Below are 26,209 nucleotides of genomic sequence, written 5' to 3' on the forward strand. Positions count from 1 at the left end.
ATGGAAAAACTAAAAGCAAAGAATGGTGAAAAAGAGAGTATAATGTGGTTAGTTAATAATATTAGCTTTTTTCCTAACCATCCTAATCTAATGGTTAAGACACCAGTAATAAAAAATACATGATTTGGAAATACTTTGGTTGGCTTAGTCATATACCAAATAGTGCCTTACAGTAACAGCACTGTTACATGAAATAAGCTCCTACCTTTTCACTTTTTGGTTTGTTTAAAAAATATGCTGGTGCTTTTTGTAGTGATAAAATGATTGTTTATAAATGGGTGTAATTAAGAAATACTTCTGATCTGACAGCTATAAAAACTAATTTTAGAGATATCTTCATTCTATATGAATAAATATTTCCATAAAATAGTTGAGTTCACATTTTTTTACATTTTACAGGTACCAAATTATAATTGTCAAATATATATACACACACACACATATATATATATACTTAGGTTACTAATAGGTTGCCATTCTTGGGAATTTGGTTTGAAATTTATCAAATAATTGTGAAACATCATTGCATTAGTTTCTAATTTTATTAATACATTTTTAGATATAATTTCATCAGCTTTAACATTATTTCTAAAATGAAAACTCTTCTTGTAAAATCCATGACAATAAACAATCTCTTAAAAAAAAATCCCATGATAGAACACAGGATATACTTAGGCCTAAAGATTTGGAAGAAATAATGTGTAAGAATGGTAAAGGCAGAAAATGTCTTCACATCCTTAAGTTCTGAGAGACTTCATATCTGTGAAAGTATTGTCTATTTCAATATGAAACTATCCTGAATTTACAAATATAGTGTTATATTTCATAAAGCTTTGTAAAGTCCCAAACAATATTTCTATTTTTGTAAAACAATTTATGTTTAATCTGTTTCTGAAATCTTTTTGTAATCTATGGAAATAGAGTAGCAATTGGTATTTCTAAATTGTGAATCTTGAGTTAGTTTAGATTGCTTTTGAAAAGTGGTAAGTTTTCACTGTTTGCTTTTGAAACAACCATTAGGCTGAAAGTATATTTATCATATAAAACTTGATCCATTGTGCACTACACTCTCCATTTGTATGCCACAAATAACTACAGTCTTTCAAACATAAAAAATCAACAATCCAAAGTTTGTTTTATATTCTAAATTATTTTTTAAAAATCTCTAATTCTGGATATATTGCAAATTTCATGAGAAGTTTGACTTAATAACTTGTGATGGAGGAGTGATTCTTTTGTACCTTACTGTTTGATTAAGGCATCAATTTTACTGTTAAATGTTGAAAGCATTTGAGATATACAGAACTTCCTGTAGGGAATGTGCAAGAAAGGCACATCAGGGATTGTTTTTAATTGTGTTTTTGTGATTTGAATATTTCAGATGGACTTTTGTTTCTAAGGAATATATACATATAATCCATTAATGTATCTGAAAAGGACCATGAAACCTGAGACGCGCAAATGAAGACTTGCTGATACATAGGAGCCTAGCAAACTCCAGAACCATGAGAAATATTCTAGATAACATTTGCAGTGTCAACCTCTATTGACTCTGCTTGTACAATAAAAATATTTAACAACTTACTTTTTGTCCTCTGCATATTGTGACTTGAAGATTATTTTCCCTTTTTAAGTACTAAAGATGTTACACATCTTTTGTGTCATTATTCACAGCTATGAGTGCCTACTATGTGCCAGGCATTTTTCTAGGCACTAAGGGTAGAGCAGAGAACAAAAATTCTCTCCTTTTCATGGAATTTACATGCAAATAGAATCCAAGATGTGTTTTCTTCCAGAATTTTTAATGTAATTTTTAAAGCTTTCTAAAATCTTGGTTATATATAAATGTGAAATTATTTTGATGCTGATTGCCCATGCCTTTACTCTTGAATGAAATTTATTTGGACTGCACTGGACTCCAGTGCATTAACCAAGTTAATAACTTTTGGTATAAGGGAAGCAAGAGTCTGTATAGGCAAAGAAAAAATATTAAACTAATACACCTTAATACAGGAATTCATGCCTTTGGGTCAAGTGCTTAAAATGGCCATAGTTAATATAAAGTTGTTTGTTTATATATTCATGGAATCTTATTGCCAAAATTCTTATAAATAGGTAGTAATAAATTGTATAACATGATTCTTGAAAGGTGCCAGTACTTGATCTGTAATTCCCTTTTTCTCATACACGTTAATTTTGTTCTCAAATATATGATGTAGTTTTAAACAGTGTAGTAATTATTTATCTACATATCCACAAGTATTAGGTTTTACAAGATAAATAAAAACTAATAGTAACATCTAGAATGAAAATAAAATAAAATTTAAAAATTCTTAGTAAAACATTCCCTGCCCTCCCCAGGGCAAAGGAGATCACGTCCCCTCTCAGCCAATCTAAAACATACCTGAAACATACTTCTATTACTGCAGTCATCAGCCCGTGCTGAACCTCCCAGTTAGTCTCTATTGGAAAGGAAAGATTCTTGAAGGCAGACAGTTTACTTATCTGGGTTTTTCTGGTGCCTGATGTCTGCCCTGCTACACAGCTGGTGCTCCAAATACTTGTTGAAAGCGTACACTTTTTAAAAAGTTGAAATCAAATAACATCTCTTCAAATGTACTGAATTGCCACAAGTATATATAATTTGTCACTACCAATTATGGTTCTTTGGCATTAATAATCACTCACAGGTACTAATACATTAAACAATTTAAAAGTAATCTTTATGCCACCTGGTGGTCAAACAGCGAATGCTGTTTATACTTCACAATTAAATCTTCTGATAATTACAGTTTCACTTAAAGCAACTATTAACTTCTGCCACTAGGAGGATATATTTTAACAAATTGCAAAGCACATTTGAGAAATGCTGACAAAGAAAAGGCTGAAACTGCCTGTAATTTCACTCCAGCAGCCTACATCACAATTCCTGTATACACCAAAAGAGACAGCAGTATGAAATGCATGAATATTATAAGCTAATAGAATGTTGTCTTAACTGAATTGTCTTCACTGCATGATGGTACACAAAACAAAACAGTATTTGTGGGTGTGCTTGTTCTGGACTATTTGGTAGTAATGACAAGCTCATATTTAAATTCCTCCTGCCCTCAGGTGCTCAAACTCTGGCCTTTTCCTAGTTATCCCCGTCCCTCTCTCCCACGTCACCCTCTTACTCTCAGTGTACACGTTCCACAATGTTGTGTGTTTGCATTCTTCCCCACTCCAACTTCATGGATGTCCTCACCTTCCCTACAGTATCACAGAAACCCTTTAGGCAGATACATGACTCTCAAATCGGTATTTACAATCCTGATCCCTCTCCCATTCTCAAGACCCTACGTAAATCTTTGCTTACTGGTATCTCAACATGACTACTTCACCACCTCAAATCCTGTATGACCAAAAAAAATTGCCACCTTCATTTATACAATTTTCTGATAATGGTGCTACCACCTTCCAGACTCCAACATTTTAAACCTAAGATTTCACTTTGACTTCTCCTTTGACCCTCATATACATTTCATTAACAAATAATATTGATCCTGCCTTACCCTTCGGTTCCTTGGAATTACAACGTTTGTTCCTATTTTAGGGCCTTTGAATTAAATGTTCCCTCTGCCAGGAATGCTCTCCCCACTTCCAACCTCAATTTTCATGCAAGTGTCTGCTAAAATGTCACTTCTTCAAGGAGGCCTCCCCTTGTCATCCCATCTAAAGAAACCACCAGATCAGTCTCTGTCACATTACTCAGTTTTAATTCTCTAAATATCACTTCTCAGTGCCGCATTATTTCCTGCTGGTTTATTCTGTCTTTGCCCACAAGAATGTGAACTCATGAGAAACATGAGAGTAGGAGCTCAAATAATATTTACTAAATAAATAAGAATCTTTAGAAAATATATATCACCATTTTTTATACTCCAAAGTAATTCCACGTAAGAAACAATTCTAAACACTGCTGTCCAATTACTCTACCTAAATAACTTAACCCCTCAGATCACCACCTGGCACATGCACAGCATATGACCAAAAATTTTAGTTTCCCTTCTATTCTCCTGCTGGAAAGTCTCCAAAAGCCCCTCACTGCCTACAAAATAAAGCATGTTTTCTAATAACTATCATTCACTATTTCTCATAATAGGCTCCAATATATTTTTTCATCTTATTTTTCAAATAGAACTATTCATGCTCTGTATGCTACAGTCAAATTAGACTATTTTCCAGTAGATTCCTGTATCTGTAGTGTTCTGGTTTGCTAAAGCTGCCAGAATGCAAAACACCAGGAATGGATTGGCTTTCATAAAAGGGGGTTTATTTGGTTATACAGTTACAGTCTTAAGGCCATAAAGTGACCATGGTAACACATCAGCAATTGGGTACCTTCACTGGAGGATGGCCAATGGTGTCCAGAAAACCTCTGTTAGCTGGGAAGGCACTGGCTGGTGTCTGCTCCAAAGTTCTGGGTTCAAAGTGGCTTTCTCCCAGGACATACCTCTCCAGGCTTCAGTTCCTCGAAAATGTCACTGTTAGTTGAACTTTGGATACCTGTCCTCTCTCAGCTTCTCTGGAGCAAGAGTCCACCTTCAACAGCTGTTTTCAAACTGTCTCTCATCTGCAGCTCCTGTGCTTTCATCAAAGCATCCCTCTTGGCTGTAGCAAGCTCACTCCTTCTGTCTGACCTTATATAGTGAGCCAGTAATTTAATTCAGACCCACCCAATGGGAGGGCCAACACCTCCATAGAAATTATCCAATCAGAGTCATCACCCACAGTTGGGTGAGGTACATCTCCATGGAAACACTCAAAGAATTACAATCTAATTAACACTGATAGGTCTGCCCACACAAGATTACATCAAAGATAATGGCTTCTTATGGGGGACATAATATATACAAACCGGCACATGTAGTTTCCCCAATTCTTTGTCTGAAATACTCGTTACCATAGTTTAAGAGAATAGGACTTTTCAAGGTCTACAACTTTCTCCAAAAAGACCTTTATATAAAAGTCCTATTCTCTTAAGCAAAATAATCACTCTGCCTCTGAACACAAGTATCTTTCTCTGTACCATAGAGTCTCACTGGGTACAATTAGAGATATATGAATTGTATAATTGTTATGGGCAAAGCTTAGACCTTATCTTTCTTTGTATTCTCTACATTTCTTAAACCCTATCAGTATTCAGTAAATAGGTGTTGAAACACATAACTTCTTTGCAAGAAAAGAGTTATTAATGGCATAACCAGAAGTTAATGAGGAGAAGCAATCTCTTTGGGTTCAGTAATTTAGGGGCAAAGATGTGCAGTATGGGTAAAAAGCATACCCCAGGGCACCTAGTCCTAACTCCATTTCCTAACAAACAACAAACATCCAGCTGGGGAAGGCTGCACATTTACACTGTGATGCAAACATCGGAGCCCTATGGAAAAACACCAAAGCCATGAAGATACTCCACTATCAAGTGAATCAACAAATCCACCTGCATGACTTCCATTCATCTACGTGAGGATGCTATGAACACCATGAGGTATTTGTAAAAATAATACAGTTACTGAAGTCAGCAATACACCACTTTCAGTACCCCATGCCCCAATACTGTGAATGCCAAGCCACATAGTTCTCACAATCTAGCTCCAAGTTATTTTTCCTGCTGAGATCCTACTGATCTCCAATTATTCTCTGTGCTGGTTTGCATCTGTTATGGACCCCATAAAAGACTATGTTCTTTTAATCCAATCTTGTGGGGGCAAACCTATTGTTGGGTGGGATCTTCTGATTAGGTTGTTTCCATGGAGATGAGACCCTGCCCATTCAAGGTGGGTCTTAATTAGTTCACTGGAGTCCTTAAGAAAGCTGACACAGACCCAGACCTGAGAAAGAAACTCCCTTGGAGAAAGGAGCAGAAGGACCCAGAGAAGCTAAGACAGAAGCCCAGAGACATTTTGAAGAAAGCTATTTTGAAAATGGAGCCAGGGAAAGAAGGACCAACAGATGTCACCATGAGCCTTCTCATGTGACAGAGGAACCCCAGATTCCATCAGCATTTCTTCAGTGACGGTATATACTCTTGTTGATGCCTTAGTTTGGACACTTCTATGGCCTTAGAACTGTAAATCTGTAACCTAATAAACCCCTTTTATAAAAGCCAATCCATTTCTGGTATTTTGCATTTCAACAGCTTTAGCAAGCCAGAACACTCTCCTTGACCAAGCCTCTTTACAAGAGAATTCGCCTGACTTGTTTCCCATCAAAGCAATGAAGCCACTACTTTGACCTTAACTCTTTACCACAGGGTTCCAACTGCTCACAGGCATGTTATTGGGATGTTACCTTTGCTAATTTTTTGCCCTGATTCTCCTCTGGTTAGAAATAAATGGCTGACATTCATTTCCACCACGTGTCTGCTTCACTCTATCAAAAATCAAACACACTGAAGTCTTTTTACTCAGTGAAATGTTTCCCCAACCTACCTCATCATAAGAACCACTTGGGAAAAAGTACTAAAAATAAGTATTGTAATCAGTGTTTCCAAGGAAAGGTTCCAGAGACTTGTATTTTCAAAAAACATTTCAGGAGATTCTCATAATTGAAGACATCTGAAAAGCACTGCTTTGCCCTACTCCCAAACTCATGCTCTTGGTGGGCTGCATCTGTCTCTGGCCGGGCTTTAGGTCTTCAAGTTATAAGAATTTATACCTCAAGATCTTACCTCTGTGATTCTCAACTTGTCTCACTTTACAGTGACTGCAGGCACTTTTAAAAACACCAATAACAGACTTCATTCCACAAAAAGTCTATCACAATCTCTGAGGGTTGAATACAAATATCAGTATTTTTTTAGAGCTCCTCAGGTAATTCCAACATGAAAATAACTATCTTCCATTAATTTATGTTTGCTCTGCTATTCTTTGATGACAGAAAAGTGGGATGTGCCCCCACTGGAGCCATCTCTACTCCACCTTCCTTCAAGTTTCCCAGAATGTCATCCTACTTCCTCTCTCTGGGCTTACATTTAATTCATCTTTCAAAGTTCAGCTAGAGTTCTGCTCCCTTTTCAGTGCTCTCCTGTGCCACTTATTTTCTATTTTGTAAAACTAGTGCTTTATATATTCTAGTTATCTCTATCCCACCTCCTAAATCTTTATTGCTTCTCCTATGAACCACAGCTTCAACTTCTCACCTAGCAACCCTGCTTCCACACTTCCACTTACAACCTGGGTCCCAAACAGCAGCCAAAGCAAGATGTTTAAAACTCCTGGTTCATGACCATCAAGGTTTCCCATTGTACTTAAAGTCCCACCCACTGGAACAAGCCCCAGGTGATCTGCTTCCCTGCCTCCCTCTGTGACCTCCCCTAATGCCCTCTTCCCCCACTCATTCTGCTCCACAGCCAAAACGACCTGTTTCTGCTCATTTAGCATGCAAGCTAGTTCCTATCTTGGGGCCACTTGGATAAGCCCTGTTCTTTCAGTAGTCAGCTCAAATGCCTCCTTCTCAGTGAGGATTCACTGACCAGACAATCTAAATCAGCAGCCCTGCCCTATCCCAAGTACTCCACCACCTCAATCTTCACAGCTTTTATTATCTCAGAATTTTTCTTGCTTATCAGCTTGCTTGTTATTTTCTGTCTCCTCCACTGGAATATAAGTTTTATTACTTCTGTCTTGTTTACCACTAGGTTGGCAGCAAGTATAGAGTTTTTGTTGAATAATGAATTAATTAATCAAAGAACAAATAAATATATATAAATATAACCCAATCAGAGCTATATGCATCAAGTGTAGTATCTTTACATGTGACTGTCTCAGGAGATCTTGCCTCTCTACCTAGACCATAAGCTACTCATGGCCAGCAGGTAGAATTTTTCTTCTTTTCCAACCTGAAAATCAAGCACAGTATAGAGCAAATATCACATGTTTAAGTACTTGTTGATTAGTTTGCTATTTTAGATCCTCAGTATTCTATTGAAAAAGAACACTTTTTTAAAGTTACCTGTAATCTTCAACCCAAAAACATTCTGCTAAATTGTATGTACCATATCACACCTTGACAAGCACAAGAATCTCCAATTTTATTTCACCTTCCATTTTTTTTTTCACCTTTCAATTCCACTCTAAATTACAGGAATCTTATTAGGCACTGTGTAACAGATCTACAAATGGACGCTTTGCCTATATATGAGCATTATTTTGCCTGAGTTGGAGCCAAGCACATTTACGTCTAACTGATGTACATCTGTTCAGATCAAACAAGAGATCCCAATCAGGAAACTGCTATGGGGATGCCCAAAGACTGAAATGTATCTCTAGTGACAAGGCCTTACTCGGCCCAGAATATTTTTCAAAGCCTGCCTTACATATGTTTGTGGCTTATGGGTTCCAGTTTCAAGCCTTTTTTTTTTTTCACATCTGCTGTTATCAAAACCAGGCTACGAAGTATAAGCTTCATTAAAAAGCTATCAAACAATCCATTGTACAAGACTAGAATCAATTTTTTTTTCCTAAAACCTTACTTAAGAGTATGCTGTTTAACTTCCACATATTTGTAAATGTTCCAATTTCCCTTCTCTCAAGCTTCATTCCATTGTGGCCAGAGGGATTACTTTCAACGACATCAATATTTTTAAATTTATTGAGACGCCTCTTGTGCCCTAACTTATGATCTATCCTAGAGAGTGATCTGTGTGCACTTGAAAAGAATGTGCACTCTGTTATTATTGGGTGTTCTATATATGTTGGTTGTATCTAGTTGGTTTGTAATCCTCCATTTCCTTATTGATCTTCTTTTTAGATGATCTATCCACTATTTTTTTTTCCCTTCATTCCTATCAGAGTTTGCTTCATATATGTTGGCACTCTGCTGTTAGGTGCATATACATTTATAATTGTTAAATCTTCTTGTGAATTGACCCTTTTATCAATATTTAGTATCCTTGTCTCTTATAACAGTTTTTGACTAAAAATCTAATTTTCTGATACGAATATAGCCATCCCAGCTCTCTTTTGATTACTATTTGCATGAAACATATTTTTCCATCCTTTAACTTTCAACTTACTTATATCTACGGATCTAAGACAGGTCACTTCTAAACAGCATAGAGTAGGGTCATATTATCTTTATCCAATCTGCCAATTTCTGCCTTTTAATTGGGGACTTTAATCCATTTATATTAAGGAAACTAGTGATAAGGCAATATTTACTTCTGTCATTTTGCTACTTGTTTTGTAAGTCTTATACATTTTTGCTCCCTCCTTTCCCCCATTACTGCTTCTTTTTGGTTTAGATAATATTTTATAGTAAGCCATTTGAATCACTTATCTTTTCCTGTTGTGTAGATTTTTTAGGTAGTTTCTTTATCATTAACATGGGAAGTACATTTAGCAAATTAAATATATTACAATTTAGTTTGTGCTGATACCAACTTGATTTCAACAGCCTACACATACACTGTACGTATATTCCTCCCATCCCTCCCTTTTATGTTGTTTTTGTCACAAATTTCATCTTTCTGCATTGTATGCTTTTGTGCATCTGAATTTTAAGCCTCGTAAGAAATAAGACAGTGTTGCAAGTGAAAAATGAAATAATATTGGCATTTATATTTACCCACACTGTTATTTACAACAGAGATCTTTATTTTTTCATCCAGTATCAAAATACTCTCCAGTGTCCTTTCCAGTCAACATGGAGGACTCCCTTAAGCATTTCCTATAAGGCAGGTCTAGTGGTAATGAGCCCCCTCAGTTTTTGTTCATCAAGAAATGTCTTGAGTTCTCCATTATTTTTGAAGGACAACTTTGCTGGATATATTATTCTTGAGTATATATTCTCCCACTGTCTTCTAGCCTGCATAGTTTCTACTGAGAAACAGGATGCTAGTCTTATTAAAGCACTCTTATATTTGATGTACTGTTTCTCTCTTGCTGCTTTTAAGATTCTGGTTTTGTCCTTGTCATTTGACAGTTTGATCATAATGTGTCATCCTTTGTAGATCTCTTTGAGTTCATACTGCTTGGCATCATTGAGAATCTTGGATTTGTATATGTATTAATATCTTTAATCAGATTTGGGGCGTTTTCTGCCATTATTTCTTGAAATATGTTTTCTGGCCTTTTATGTCTCTCTTCTCCTCTGGAACTCCTAGGATGCATATACTGTTTGCAGGCTCTGTTTTTGTTTTTGTTCTGTTTTTCACTCTTTTTTCTTTCTGCTCCTAAACCTGGAAATTTTCAATTGACTTGTCTTTAAGTTCTCTGATCCTTTCTTCTGTCTCCTCCAATCTGCTCCTGAACCTCTGTATTGAATTTTTCATTGCAGTTATTGTATTTTTGAGTTCCAGAATTTCCATTTGGTTCTTCTTTATAATTTCTGTCTTACTAAGGAAATACTCCTTTTGTTCATAGATTGTTTTCCTGATTTCTTTTGGTTCTATGTCCATGTTTTCCTTTAGTTAATTGATCCTATGAGTTTTTCCAAGATTTTTGACTAGTAATTCTAGAGACTGCAAATCCTCTGAAATATTTTCATCAAATTATTTTTTCCTGAGACTGGGTCATACTATCCTTTGTCCTTGTATGTTTTGTAATTTCTTGTTAAGAACTGTACATTCTGAGTATTACGTTGGAAATCTAATTTTCCCACTCTTCAGTACGCCAGACTAAGAACAAGAAGAAAAAGGAAAGAAAAAGGAAAGAAAAAGAGAGGAGAAAAAATTTAAAAACAAACTAACAGATAAAACACCCCCTATCCCCACACACAAAGAAAATGAACCTCACTGCCTCTTCAAGTCTCATTATGTACCAGTGGGAAACCAGAAGCTGCTGCCGCAGTCAAGTCTGAAACCTAGGCCAGAACTTCTTATCATCCCTCAGGGATCCAACAAACCCAGAAATACAGAACAGAGAAAGAAACGGAAAGAAAAAAAAAAAAAAAAAAAAAACTCTAACCAAAAAAAAAGAGAGAGAGAAGAATAAAAGGAGGAACACTGGTTCTTTATGTCCTGGTATCTGCTGGTGTATAAGGCCAGAAGATGCTGCTATGGAGAGGGCTGAAACCAAGGCCTGAGTCTATGCTGGGCCCTCAGTGATATGCCAGACCAGGGAATGTCCACACACTGAAGTGTGGGTATGGTCGGGGGTGGGGAGGTGAGGGGGTGAGGAAAGGTAAACAGTAAAAGAAGATGCACTAGCTCTATACCTCCAGATGGATGCTGGTGGGATGCTAGAAATGCTGATGCCCAGAGAGCCAAAACTGAGGCCAACTTCCATGCTGGTCCCCCAGGTTATCTCCCAAAACAACTTCAACCCTCAATCTCAACTTCTAGAGGAGGAGGTTTCCTCTGCCAGCCCTGGTTCCAACCAGCCACTCCCGGAATCCAGACTGCACTTCCACAGACACAGCCGTTTCCACAAATGCTGCCTCAGGGCTGAGCAACAGGGACTGGTCACAGGTTCACACTTTCACTTACAAAAGCTGAACTGTTGGCAACTTCTCGCTTCCTCTAGTAATCCTGTAATTGTTCTAAATTCCATTCAGGTTCCAGGGTTACCACCCAGTAAATTGTAATCTCTTTTTCTAGCTCTTTCATTTTTCTAGTGGAGGAGCAATTTACAGAACTTCCTTGTCTGCCATTTTGCCTTTAAAACCTTCCTGACAATAGCAGATACTAAGGAAACTGCTTTCTATGAAACAGGAAAAGACAACACAAAATTCACACAATCACAGTTACCACTGTATTTAGCTAATATCACTTAAAATATTATCACAGTAGGTAATACTATCTTTTGGTGACCTCTTCTTATACTTATTTCAAAATCTGTAACAGCTCATTCTGTCCCCCAGGTAATTGCTGCTAATCTTACGTTTTCAAAAAAATATATAGGCTTCTCCAAGGAAAACAATCTCCTAGTCTTAAAATACACAAAACATTCATAAAATCCCCTTTAATCTTCACTTCTGGTGAATAGTAATAGGGTTTCTCCTCACTGAAGATTATAATATAAGCCATAAAACACATCAGTCATCCTATTAGTGCCTTTCAGAACCTCGAAGCATTCACTACCCATTATTCCTGAGAGTGCTGGGAGTCTTCAAAAATTCTGTTGACTCAATTGGAGGGGCTCTGCTCTGGGACTCTCATTGGCCCTGGATGGCTCAGGAGTCAACAATCGTGTCTTAGAAATCCTCTGCTTTATATGAAGATGTCATTGCAAGGGAAGTCTGACAGTAGATCTTGCAAGTACCAATAAGAAATTATTGAAATGTTTGTTCATTAAAGGATTACATTACTTTTTCCCTCCCAAAATGTGAAATATCTTTTACATATTTGTTTTATTAACTGTATATACACATATCACTGCCAAGTAAAAAATTCTACCTTTCCTCAAACCACCAATTTTCAAAACCTTGAAACCCCTTTGGGCACACCCTCTTTTTCTTCTTTCCCAATAACCTGTATTATTTTTGTTTCAAAACATGCCACACTGGAACCTTTTCATTCCCCTTGCCAGGACCCTGGTTCATGCCATTCTCATCTCATGCCAGAATTACTGCCATCTTCTCCTACCAGGCTAACTTACCTTTCGTTACTTTCCCTCTCCTACACTTAGCACGTTATTGCTGGATTTAAAACCATCCCCAGCCCAAAATCCTTTAACATCTCCCCCATTATTGAAATCATAAAGTTCAAACTTCATAAGAACAATCTTATTTTCTGTCCATGGACACACCACACCCGAACTTGGAGATGTTCTTGACTTCCTGCATTTTGTACACCTCTCCTTCTTGAAGTTCTACGCTTCCTTCAAAGCCTCACTCATAAGCTACCTCTTCTCTGAAACTTCCTAACCACATGCCCACAGTTACCTTTCAAGTGATATTCTATGAAACCCACCATAATCCCTAACCCTGCTGTCCTCCATTATTAACTCTTAGTATTGGTATAGTACATTTGTTCCTGTTGATGAAAGAATATTAAAATATTACTAATTGTAGTACATAGTTTGCAATAGGTACATTTTTCCCATATACCCTTCTACTATTAACTTCTAGTTATAGTGTCAGACATTTGTTCTAATTCCTGAAAGAAATAGCTAATATTTATACAGTTAATCATGGACATTGTCCACCACAAGATTCACTGTGTTATATATTCTCATGTTTTAACCTCCAACTTTCCTTCTGGTGACATACATGACTCTACACTTCCCCTTTCCACCATATAGCACTGTTAGTTATTCTCACAATAACGTGTTACCATCACCTTTATCCATTTCCAAATGCTTAAGTTCAACCTAGTAAAACATTCTGCACATATTAAGCAACTGCTCCCTACTCTTTAGCCTCATTCTATATCCTGGTAACCTACATTTCATGTCTATGAGTTTACATATTATAATTAGTTCATATCAGTGAGATCATTCAAAATTTGTCCTTTTGTGTCTCACTTATTTCACTCAACATAATGTCCTCAAGGTTCAACCATCATCACGTTTTTTTTTTTTAAGACGGTTTTGTTCATGAACCATACATTCCATCCTAAGTAAACAATCAATGGTTCCCTGTATAATCACGTAGTTATGCATTCACCACCACTGCCACCACTATCTATATAAGGACATTTCCATTTCTTCCACAAAGAAAGAAGAGTCAAAAAAACACAAAAAAAGTAGAAAGACAAAAGAAAAAGAAAAGGAAAGGAAAAAATGACAGCTAAAAAGCAACAAAAGAAAAAATTAAAACCAAGTACAATAAAAAAGTCAGACAACATCACCAATGCCAAGAATCCCATACCCCTCCCTTATATATCCCCCTTATAGGCATTTAGTTTTAGTATGTTGCCTTTGTTACATTAAAGGAAGCATAATGCAATGTTTCTGTTAACTATAGACTCCAGTTTGCATCGATTGTATTTTTTCCCCAATACCACCCCATTTTTAGCACCTTGCTAGGTTGACATTCATTTTTTCTCCCTCATGTAAAAACACATTTGTACATTTTATCACAATCATTGGCCACTCTAGGTTCCACTAAGTTATACAGTCCTGGTCTTTATCTTCCCTCTTTCCTTCTGATGTCCCACATGCCCCTAACTTTCCTCTTTCAACAATACTCACAGTCGTCTTTGTTCAGTGTACTTATACTATTGTGCTACCATCACCCAAAATTGTGTTTCAAACCTCTCACTCCTGTCTTTTCCTATCTGTCTGTAGTACTCCCTTCAGTATTTCCTGTAGAGTGGTATCTTGTTCACAAACTCAGAGTCTGTTTCTCGGAGAATATTTTAAAGTCTTCTCATATTTGAAGGACAGTTTTGCCGGACATAAAACTCTTGGTTGGTGGTTTTTCTCTTTCAGTATCTTAAATATATCATATCACTGCCTTATTTCCTCCATGGTTTCTACTAAGAAATCCATACATAGTCTTATCAAGCTTCCCTTGCATGTGACGGATTGCTTTTCTCTTGCTGCCTTCGGGATTCTCTGTCTTTGACATCTGATAATCTGATTATTAAGTGTCTATTCTGTTTGGGGTACGCTGTGCTTCTTGTATCTGTAATTCTATATCTTTCATTAAAGATGGGAAATTTTCAGTGATTATTTCCTTCATTATTGCTTCTCTTCTCCTTCTGGGACATCCATGACATGTACATTCATAAGCTTTATGTTGTCATTCATATTTTTCCATTCTTTTCTCTATCTGTTCTTTTGTGTGTAGGATTTCAGGGGTCTTGTTCTCCAGTTCCCGAATGTTTTCTTCTGCCTCCTGAAATCCGCTGTTGTATGTCTCCATTGTTTTTTTCATCTCTTGTGTTGTGCCTTTTATTTCCATAGGTTCTGCCAGTTGTTTTTTCAAACTTTTGAGTTCTTCCTTATGTTTGCCCAATGTTTTCTTTATATCCTTCATCTCTTTTGCCATATCTTCCCTCAGCTCATTGAATTGGTTTTTTAATTGATTTAGCATATTTATTTTAAGATCTTTAATTAGTCGTTTCAATTCCTGTAGCTTGTTTGAAGTATAAGTTTATTCCTTTGACTAGGCCATATCTTCCTTTTTTCCTGGTGTGATATGTAGTTGTCAAGGCATCTGGTTTCCTTGACTACCCCAATCAGATTTTCCCAGACCAGCTGGCTCAGGTATCAGGAGGGGACTATATTCCATATCAAGTTTCCCTGAGGATGTGTCTTAGAAGATTGACAAGCTTTCCTGTAAGGCCTCTTGACTCTGTGCTTTTCCTAACATGCCCAGCAGGTGGCACCTGTCAGCCCATTATTCCCCACTGGTTTAAAGATGTGTGCTCCTTTCAATTCTCAGCTTAAGTTGCTTCTGGTTTGATTGTTTGTTTCCCCCAGGCCCTGCAGTCTGAGTTCTGAAAAGAGGGCAGCCACTTGAGCTGGGCTCCACCCCCTCCTCTTAGGGAAGATACACCCCCTAGGGAGTTATCTTCTGCACTTGAATTACTCCTTTGTCTCTCTGACTCTGTTAACTCCACCCCTGCATGGGTCACTGCACCAAGAACTGAAAATGTCTGAGGCTTTCTCCACTGAGCCACTCAGACTGTCTCCAAAAGCCTCTGTATTTTTTTCCATCAGCCCCACTTCCTCTCCACTGAGAGCAACCTCAAGGTACTCTGCTGCTGGTTAGGGGCTTGTCTGTGTTTGTAGCTTGTATTCAGCAGTCCACAATTGTTAATTAAAACTCCAGTTGGAGCTTGGTTGAGCAATATTCACTTGCTCTGGGCAGGGACTGCTTCTTTCTCCCACCATGAAGTTTTGCAGCTTAGCCTGCCATGGGGGAAGGGGTGCCAGTTCCACAGTTTTTACTTACAGCTTTTAAGCTGCAATCTCAGCCATTCCACCCATTCCAGACTGGTGCATGATGTGTGAACAGTCACAGCTGTCCCCCAACAGTTGTTCCAGACTGTTTACTAGTTGCTCCTGGCTATTTACTAGTTGCTCTAGAGGACTTCCTCCTTTCCTTTTGCCAACTTCTTCTCCTCACCATTCTTAATGCCTCTGTTCTACATCCCAGGCAACACCACCCTTGTCCAAGCTACTCTTTTCTCTTGTTCAACCCTGCCAAGGTCTCCTAAGTAGTCTCTGCACACCTAGCCTCACCTCTTCCAATCTGTCTCATGCTGGATCCCAGTGATCTTCTCAATCACAACTCTGATTGTGTCAACAACCTGCTGAAAATACCTCAACAATCATTTTCCAAATATTGATAGTCTCTCTGAGGGGGGTCCAAGCATTGAACTTTTTTCAAGTTCTTCAGATGATTACAATGTGCAGCCAAGGTTGAAAATCACTGCTCTGGTCATATTTGACTCCACACCACTATGTTATTTCTTTTATCCAGAATACTCGTCCACCTCCCCCAAACATCCCATCATAACTACTATTCATTCTTCAGAGTTTAATTTAAATGTTCCTCCTCAGAAAAGCCTTCTCTGACCTTCTAGATCAGATTAGATTCCCCTGAAATGGACTCCAACAGAACTTGCAATTAAGGTCTACTGTTTGTCTTCTGCCCTTGACGGTAAGCTGAAGAGAAGGCACCTCATCTATCTTGATATTATATCCTAAAAATTTAGCATCAGGCCAAGTAAAGGTGAGTGCTCAGCAATTTCCACTAAATGAATGTTATAATGACATCATAAGAAAAGGGTTATGAAGAACAAAGTTGAAAAGATTATTTCATTCTGGAATCACAAATTATTTTTTTCATTAAAATCAGACAAGACTATGAAAATATCAATAACATCCCTGGACTGATAGAAAATCCAGAAACAGAGAGATACTGTAATTGGCCAATTTTGAATCTAGGAATTAGATGATTTTCATTTCACCATGGAATAAAACATTTGGAGGCTGACATAATAAATCACCATATGCTCTAAGTATATGAACTAATTATAGGATTTTATGAAGACCAAGAATCACTCACATGCCAATTGGGAGACATACGCGTTTCCATAGCTAACATCCTCTTTAAGTACAGTCTATCAACCAGTAAAGCCCCAACTGACAGCTCTGTAAGAACATTATGGATATGGCCAAAAGTCATATGCTTAATTCTGGAGAGTCTGTTCTCTACCATAAGGTGACAAAATCAAAATATTCTTAACTCTGATGAAGCAATGCAGGCAGAGACAGCAAAATAGTCAATCATTACACTGTCAATTATGATTAAATATATTCATGTGAGTAGTAAAAAGGAGAGTTCAAAGTCAATTTTCTGAAGACATCTTATTGCTAATCAAGTAGAACTTATTTCTACCGATTTTTACTACTTTAATACTTCTGAGAATAAAGTCTATTCTCAGGGTTTCTGGTATGCACAAACCAGGTTAAGAAGTAGTGGAACATAGCTTTAGTATAATAGCTTATTCTTCATCATTCATTGTAAAAATCACAGTGGTCTAGGAAATTAAATAAATTTGACCAAAGGAGCAGCATAATATCTTACCACTAAAAACCGAAATTATCACACATTTTTTCAGGGAGAAAAAAAATACAAACTAAATATTTTCTGCCTCACTAGAATAGATGACTTCATAGAGCTTATCCTATATTCAATTTACTCCATCAAATAGAAGTTGGGTGCTACTTTGTAAAGACAGAGAAATAAGGGCTGAAAGACCTCAAATGACGAATAAGGCATGGCCTTCTACCATTAGGCACTAACATAACAAAAAAGCAGGGCGATACCTAACTCTATTACAAAGTAAAAAGGCATTTACATACAGCAGAGGTAGAGGTGGCATGCTGTAGAAGCACAGAGGAATCAGTTCAAACTGGGAAGCCAGAAATATTTCATACAGTATGGGGCAATTTTAACAGGGTGTTGAGGGATCACAAAGCTTTCATTATGGATGATTTTCATAGCAGGAAGTAGCACAAATAAGTTCACAGAAGCAGGAAACTCCGAAACACATATGGGCAACAGCTGCAAGATGGTGTAGCTGGAGTGAAGGAAATGCAGAGGGGTACAGAGGTGAGATACAGGGTTGAAAAGAGTGCCTGGGTTCACAGTGTGGAGGGGCTTGAATGGTGTCTGTTCCTAGATAATGGAAAACCATTCACTGATTAAAATATGATCCTAACTGTTTCTTAGGAAAAATTGCAGAGGCAATAAAAGGTGTCAGACAACTTCTGGGGGCTCCCAAAATAGTCAAAGAGAGATGATGTTTTACAGACAACAAAGAAATCATAGGGCTCGTGGAAGGAGAAAAACACTGAAAATTGTATGATTGAGAAATCAGAACAAAAGAACAGAAATTAGATTATAACTTTTCAATGATTTTTTTCTTAGAGAAGATGTAGCTATGCAGAAAATACAGAGTTCCCGTATACACCCCCTAACAATTCTTAACATTTTGCATTAGTGCAGTACCTTTGTTACAACTGATAGAATGTTGTAATCATAACTGTAAGATGAACTAAAGTCCACTGTTTAAATTAGGATTAAAAGTTTGCATTATATAGGCCTATGCTTGTGTGTATGTATATATATATATATCATTCTAGTAACATACATACAACCTAAAATTTCTTCTTTTAACCAAAGTCAGATAAATAAGTAAGTGATGTTACTTACAATCGCAATGTTGTGCTACCATCACAACCCTCTACTACCAAAACTGATGGATAAGTTTTGAAATAGAAGATATTATAACAATATAGAAATGAGGAAATGGGGTAGGGAATGAAAATCCCAGTCCTATTAATGTAACTCCCAAAATAGCAGGATTAATACCTTAATTCCCACAAAGTTTTCTACATAGTATACACCTAAGACCACCAAGACCGTAGCATATTGATGATCTTTCACTTTTGCTTCTAGACTGGCACTCAAGCACACAGCAGTGATTCTACAAATGGAAGGTGTGCCGGTTTGAATGTATTATGTCCCGCAGAAAAAGCCATATTCTTTGATGCAATCTTGTGGGGCAGACATACTAGTGGGGATTAAGTTGGAACATTTGGATTAGGTTGTTTGCATGGAGATGCGCCCCACCCAACTGTGGATGATGGCTGATGGGATATTTCCATGGAGGCATGGCCCCACCCATTCAGGGTGGGCCTTGATCAGTGGAGCCATATAAACGTGCTGACTCAAAGAGAGGGAACTCAGTGCAGCTGTGAGTGACGTTTTGAAGAGGAGCAAGCTTGCTAGAGAGGAACGTCCTGGAAGAAAGCCATTTTGAAACCAGAACTTTGGAACAGATGCCAGCCATGGGCCTTCCCAGCTAACAGAGGTTTTCCGGATGCCATTGGCCATCCTTCAGTGAAGGTAGCCGATTACTGATGTGTTACCTTGGACACTTTACGGCCTTAAGACTGTAACTGTGTAGCCAAATAAATCCCCTTTTTATAAAAGCCAATCCATCTCTGGTGTTTTGCATTCCGCAGCATTAGCAAACTAGAACAGAAGGAAAAAACTCACAGAAAACTATTTTATTATTACCTTTTCTTTATTAGGGAATCTGTGGGTTTACGGAACAGTCATGCATAAAATACAGGACTCCCATATACCACACCACTGCTAACATCTTGCACTGGTGTGGAACATCTGTTACAATTGATGATAGCACATTTTAATAATTGCACTATTAATTAAAGTCCATGGTTTCACTTAGGATTCATGTGTAGTACAGTTTCATGGACTTTTTTTAAAAAAATTATCTTTTACCATATATACAACCTAATACTTCCCTTTTTAATCATATTCATGTATATATTTCAGTGCTATTAATTGAGTTCACAATGTTGTGCTACCATCACCACCATCCACTACCAAAACAATTCCATCATTCAAATAGGAACCCTGTATATTTGAATCCTTAATTTCCCATTCCCTATGCCCACCCCATCTTCTGATAGCCTATATTCTAGATTCTGACTCTTTGAGTTTGCTTATTTTAATTGTTTCAAATCAGTGAGATCATAGAATATTTTTCCTTTGGTGCCTGGCTTATTTCACTCAAAATGATGTCTTCAAGGTTCATCCATGTTTTCATCCAAGTTGATGAACACTTGGGTTGCTTCCACCTTTTGGCAATTGTGACATGCTGCTATGAACATCAGTGTGCAAATATCTGTTCAAGTCCCTGCTTTTAATTCTTTTGGACATATACCAAATAGTGAGATTGCCAGATCACATGGTAGTTCTATACTTAGTTTTCTGAGGAACAACCAAACTGTCTTATACAGAAACTGTACCATATTTTACAGATATGAACAAGTGTCTCTATTTTTCCACATCCTCTCCAACACTTGTTATATTCTGGTTTTTTAATATCAGCCATTCTAATGGGTATGAAATGGTATCTCATTGTGGTTAGATACAAGGGAGTCCCACTTACACTGAGTCAGTTTCTCGTCAGAAACTATGTAGGCAAAAAGGCAGTAGGTTGATATACTTAAAAAGTAGTGAAAGAAAAACATCTTCCAGCCAAGAATTTTTTATCTAGCAAGATTTTCTTTCAAAAAGGAGGAAGAGATTAAGACATTCTCAGAAGAATGTCTGATGGACTTCATCACCACTAGAACTGCCTTACAAACATTTCCTAAAGGAGTTCTCAGACTGAAAGGAAAGGACACCTCAGACTGAAAGGAAGGGACACTGGAGAGTGGCTCAAAGTGGCATAAATAAATCAAGACCTGTGGTAAAGGTAACCATTTGGGTAATTTAAATGCTAAGTTTATTGCAGTGTAAGGTTTGATATGTAGCCATTTTTTACTTCTTACAGGTGCTCAAATGCAAATGCATAAAAGTAATGCTAAATCTATGTTTTGAACATACATTGTTCAAAGATACAATGGTAACAAATACAAAAAAATGCGGGGTGGGCAGCAAAGAGGAGTGTAGAGAAGAATATCTACATGCTGTCAAAATTAAGTTGGTATCAAACAAAATATGATTGTTACATATTTAGGATGGTAAATTTAACCCCATGGTAACCACAAAGAAAACAAATGAAAAATATACCCAGGTAGAAAAAGGAAGGCACACAATATGGTACAAGACAAAAAAATCTAATAATTAAAAAGTAGTCATTAACAGAACTGAGGGATAAAAAGGGCATAAAACTTACAAAGGCTAATCAGCAAAACAGAAGAAGAAAGTCTTGTAGCATCAATTGTGATTTTAAGTATAAATGATTAAACTCTCCATTTAAAAGGCAGAGATTGGCAGAATGGATAAAAAGCATGACCCAACTATATGCTTTCTGCAGGAGACTCACCTAAATTCCAAGATACAAGAAGGTTGAGATTGAAAGAATATATTTAAAAAAATACCATGTAAGTGGTAACCAAAAGACAGTTGAGGTAGATATACTAATGTCAAATAAAAAAGACTTTAAGTCAGAAACAGTTACTAGGGACAAAGATGGCAAAAGTTTATTGATAAGGGGACAATCCAACAGTAAGATTTAACAATTATTATTATATATGCACCTGATATCAGAGCCCCAAAATATAGGAAGCAAATACTGACAGATTTGAAGGGTGAAATCGATGGTTTAAGACTCCACTCTCCATAATGAATAGACCATCTAGTCATAAGATCAATAAGGAAAGGCAAGACTTGAATGATACTCTAAACCAACTAGACATAAAAGACATATATAGAACACTGAACCCAACCAAAACAGAATACACATCTTCTCAAGTGTACATGGATCATTCTCCAGGATAGACTATATGTTGGGTCAAAACAAGTGTCAATAGATTCAAAAATATTTAAATAATAAATATATATTCCTCAGCCACAACAGAAGGAAGCTAGAAATCAATAACAGAGGGAGAAACTGAAAATTCACAAATATGTAGACATAAAACAACACACTTTTATGCAACCAATGGGTTAGAGAGGGAATTAGAAGCAAAATTAGGAAATATCTTAATGCAAATTAAAATGAAACTAAAATATATCAAAACTTATGGGATGCAGCAAAGGCAATGCTGAGAGGAAACCTTATCACTTGAAACACATCAAAAAGAAGAAAGACTTCAAATCAAAACTGTAAGAACTAGAAAAAGAAGGGCAAACTATACCCAAGGCAAGCAGAAGGAATGAAACAGCAAAGATTAGAGTGGAGATAAATAAAATAGGAAAAAAGAAATAGGGAGAATCAACAAATCCGAAAGTTAGTTCTTTGAAAAGACCAATAAAATTGACAACCTCTTCACTAGAAAGAAAAACAGAGGATATAAATAACCAAATCAGAAACAAAAAAGGGACATTTCTATCAACCCCATTGAATTAAAAAGGATTATAAGAAGATAATATGAACAACTGTATGTCAATAAACTAGATAACCTAAATGAAATGGACAAATTCTTAGAAACACAAAAACTACTTACATTGACTCAAGAAGATATAGAAGATCTCAACAAACCAATTACTAGCAAAGAGATTGAATCAGTAACCACAAACCTCTCAACAAAGAAGAGGCTAGGACCAGATGGCTTCACAGGGGAATTCTACCAAATATTCCAAGAAGACTTAACTCCAATTCTGCTCAAACTCTTCCAAAATATTGAAGAGGTGGGAACATTGCCTAATTCAATCTCTGAGGCCCAAATCATTCTCACACCAAAGCCAGATAAAGATGCCACAAGAAAAGAAAATCACACCCAATATCTCTTACGACTATAGATGCCAAAATACTCTGCAAAATACTAGCAAACCAAATCCAATAGTATATTAACCTTGATCAAGTGGGATTTATCCCCAGTACGCACATTTGGTTCAACATATGAAAAATCAATTAATGTAATACCTCACATTAACAGAATGAAAGAAAAAAAAAATGTTCATCTCAATTGATGCAGAAAAGGCATCTGACAAAATCCAGCACTCCTTGATAGCAACTGTTAGAATACAAGGAATAGAAGGAAACTTCCTCAAGCTGATAAAGGACATATATTAAAAGCCCACAGCTAACATCATATGTGATGAAAGATTGAAAGCTTTCCCTCTAAGACCAGGGAAAGACAAGGATGCCCACTGTCACCACTGTTATTCAACACTGTACTGGAAGTTCTAACCAGAATAATTAAGTAAGAGAAATTTTTAAAACGTATCCAAATTGGAAAAGAAGTAAAACTTTCCCTATTGGCAGATGATATGATCCTATATACCGAAAATCCTGAAACCCCACAACAAAGCTCCTAGAGATAATAAACAAAATTCAGCAAAATTGTGGGTATAAGATGCAGATGCAAAATTCAGTATTGTTTCTATATACCAGTCATGATCAATCTAATGAAGAAATCAAGGAAAAATTCCATTTATAATAGTAATGAAAAGAATCAAATATCTAGGGATAAATCTAACCAAAGATGTAAAGGACTTGCACACAGAAAACTACAAACCATTGCTAAAAGAAATTAAAGACCTAAATAAAAGAAATTAAAGACTAAATATCATTAAGATGTCAGTCCTACCCATAGCACTTTATAGGATCCAACAACCTTCTTTACAGAAATGGAAAAGTCAATCATCAAATTTATTTGTAAGGTAAGGGTCCCAAATAACTAAAGCCATCTTAAAAAAATAATTACTTTGGACCACACAAACTTCCTGATCTTAAAACTTATTACAAAGCCACAATAATCAAAACAGCATGGAACTGGCACAAGGGCAAGCAGAAACCAAAGGAACAGAATTGATAGCTCAGAAAACGAGCCTAACATTTATGGCCACTGATTTTGATTAGTGGGCAAAGACAATTCAATTGGGAAAGAATATTCTCTTCAACAAATGGTGCTGGGAAAACTGGATCTCCATTTGACCAAAAAAAAAAGGACCCCCCCCACCCCCATCTCGTATCATATACAAAAATCATCTCAAAATGGATCACAGACCTGAAGATAAGAGCTAGAACTATCAATCTCCTAGAAGAAAAGCTAGGGAAGCATCTTTAGGATCTTGTATTAGGCAAAGGTTTCTTTATACCCAAAGCACAAGCAACAAAAGAAAAAAATAGATAAATTGGACCTCATCAAAATTAAATCCTTCTGGGCCTCAAAGAACTTTATCATGAAAATAAAACAACAACTTACACAATGGGAGAACATATTTGGAAACCACACATCCAATGAAGGTTTAATATTCAGAATCCAGTATATGTAAACAAATCCTTCAACTTAACAACAAAAAGACAAAAGACCCAAATAAAAACTGTGCAGAAGATTTAAATATTTATCTCTCCAAAGAAAATATACAAGTGGCCAGAAAGCATGTAAAAAGACAGTCATCATCATTATCCATCAGGGAAATGCAAATCAAAACCATAATGTGACACCATTTCACACCCATTAGAATGGCTGCTGTTAAAAAAACAGAATATAACAAGTGTCAGAGAGGATATGGAGAAATAAGAACACTCATTCATTGCTGGTGGGAATGTAAAATGGTGTGGCCAAAAAGGAAGACGGTTTGGCAGTTATTCAGAAAGCTAAGTATAAAAGCTTTTCGTATGACCTGGCAATCCCATTACCCGGTATTAGACCCAAAAGAAATGAAAGCAGGGATTTGAACTGGTATTTGTACACTGATAGTCATAGCAGCATTATTCACAATTGCCAAAATATGGGAGCAACCCAAGCGTCAATCCATCAACCTATGAATGTATAAATAAAATGTGTTATTTACATACAATGGAATATTATTCAGCTATAAAAAGGAATGAAGTCTTGATACAGCCTTGATGAACCCTGAAGATACCATGTTGAGTGAAATAAGTCAGAAACGAAAGGACAAATATTCTAAGATCTCGCTGTTTTGAAACAATTAGAATAAGCAAACTCAGAGTCAGAATCTAGAATATAGGTTAGCAGGGTATGGAGTGGGCATAGGGAATGGGACATCAAGGATTCAAATGTACAGGGTTCCTATTTGGAATGAGGGAAATGTTTTGGTAATGGATGGTGGTGATGGTAGCACACTGTGAATTCAATTAACAGCACTGAAATATATACGTGAATATGATTAAAAAGGGAAATATTAGATTACATATATGGTAACAGATACATTTTTTTTAAAAATCCATGGAACTACACATGAATCCTAAGTTAAACCATGAACTTTAATAGCCTAATTATTAAAATGTGCTATCATCAGTTGTAATAAATGTTCCACATCAATGCAAGACAGGGGTGGTGGGATGGTGTATGGAAATCCTGAATTTTATGCATGATTGTTCTGTAAACCCACAACTTCTCTAATAAAGAAAATAAATGCCAAAAAGATAGTTGAACACTTACTATCTTCTAATAGAGATAGAAAATTCTAGTAAGTTGGAAAAAAAAATTAATAAAAGCATTACTACAGAACTATCCGAAAGACAATATCCTAATTATATAAGTAATATCAATAGCTGAGAATTCTTGGTAAAGTTCTTAACAGTATTAAAATCATCATTCATGAATTAAGACAATGCTTCCAGAAGATTCTTAGGGTAATTTTAACTAAAGGACTACGTAGTTGTGTATGCAATTCTATATATAACTAAGTACCCTCTAAATTAAATATTTACTCATAAATCATGTAATATAAAGTGACTGCGTATCATTTCACATCTTGGGAATACCCCAGTATATTGCAGATAAGATTTTATAGCTAGCTTGTGATACCTGCACATTTCTGAAGAGGAATTTTAACTCATCTTAGGCTGCTGAGTATTACTATCAAATTAAGAACCCTGCACAATAGTATGGAAATTATGGTGATAACATAAGGAGATTCATTTCAAAAGCAGACCACAGTAAGCTATACATGCAAACAAAGAATACTGAAGGAAGAGCATAAATACAACTATTCTCTAATTTTAAATAGTGCCCCTTATAAAAAGGCTTTTGAAAGCTGAAGGAAGCTACTATCACTATTTACCCTTAAGGAAAAAAAAAAAGTTGGTAGGAGTAAATGCCAGTTTTTATTTTATGATTGCTCATTATCCACACAAAGGAGCTAAAGATATCCACAAAACCCTAACTCCAAATCCAGCTGTGCAACCAGTACATCCAAACACACACACATATGGACAACTAAATGTCCCTTCCCTAGATGTCCACACATCCACAAACCCCTCTCCCCAGAGTCATCCACGCTCCCACATCTCACAATTACAGTGAATGCATGGAGAATAAAACCACAGTCAGAAGTATCCCCCAGCTGCCACTATCAATGTCTCCTA

The 26,209-nt window shown here is 36.6% G+C and overlaps 1 protein-coding gene across 4 annotated transcripts in view; it reads right to left on the bottom strand.

Annotated features, from left to right (window-relative positions):
• MEI4 (meiotic double-stranded break formation protein 4) overlaps positions 1–26,209 on the bottom strand; it is a 613,415-nt gene that overhangs the window by 286,492 nt on the left and 300,714 nt on the right. The gene's annotated exons all lie outside the window — the stretch shown is intronic.

Source organism: Choloepus didactylus, chromosome 7 (genome assembly GCF_015220235.1).
Source record: "Choloepus didactylus isolate mChoDid1 chromosome 7, mChoDid1.pri, whole genome shotgun sequence".
NCBI lineage: Eukaryota > Metazoa > Chordata > Mammalia > Pilosa > Megalonychidae > Choloepus > Choloepus didactylus.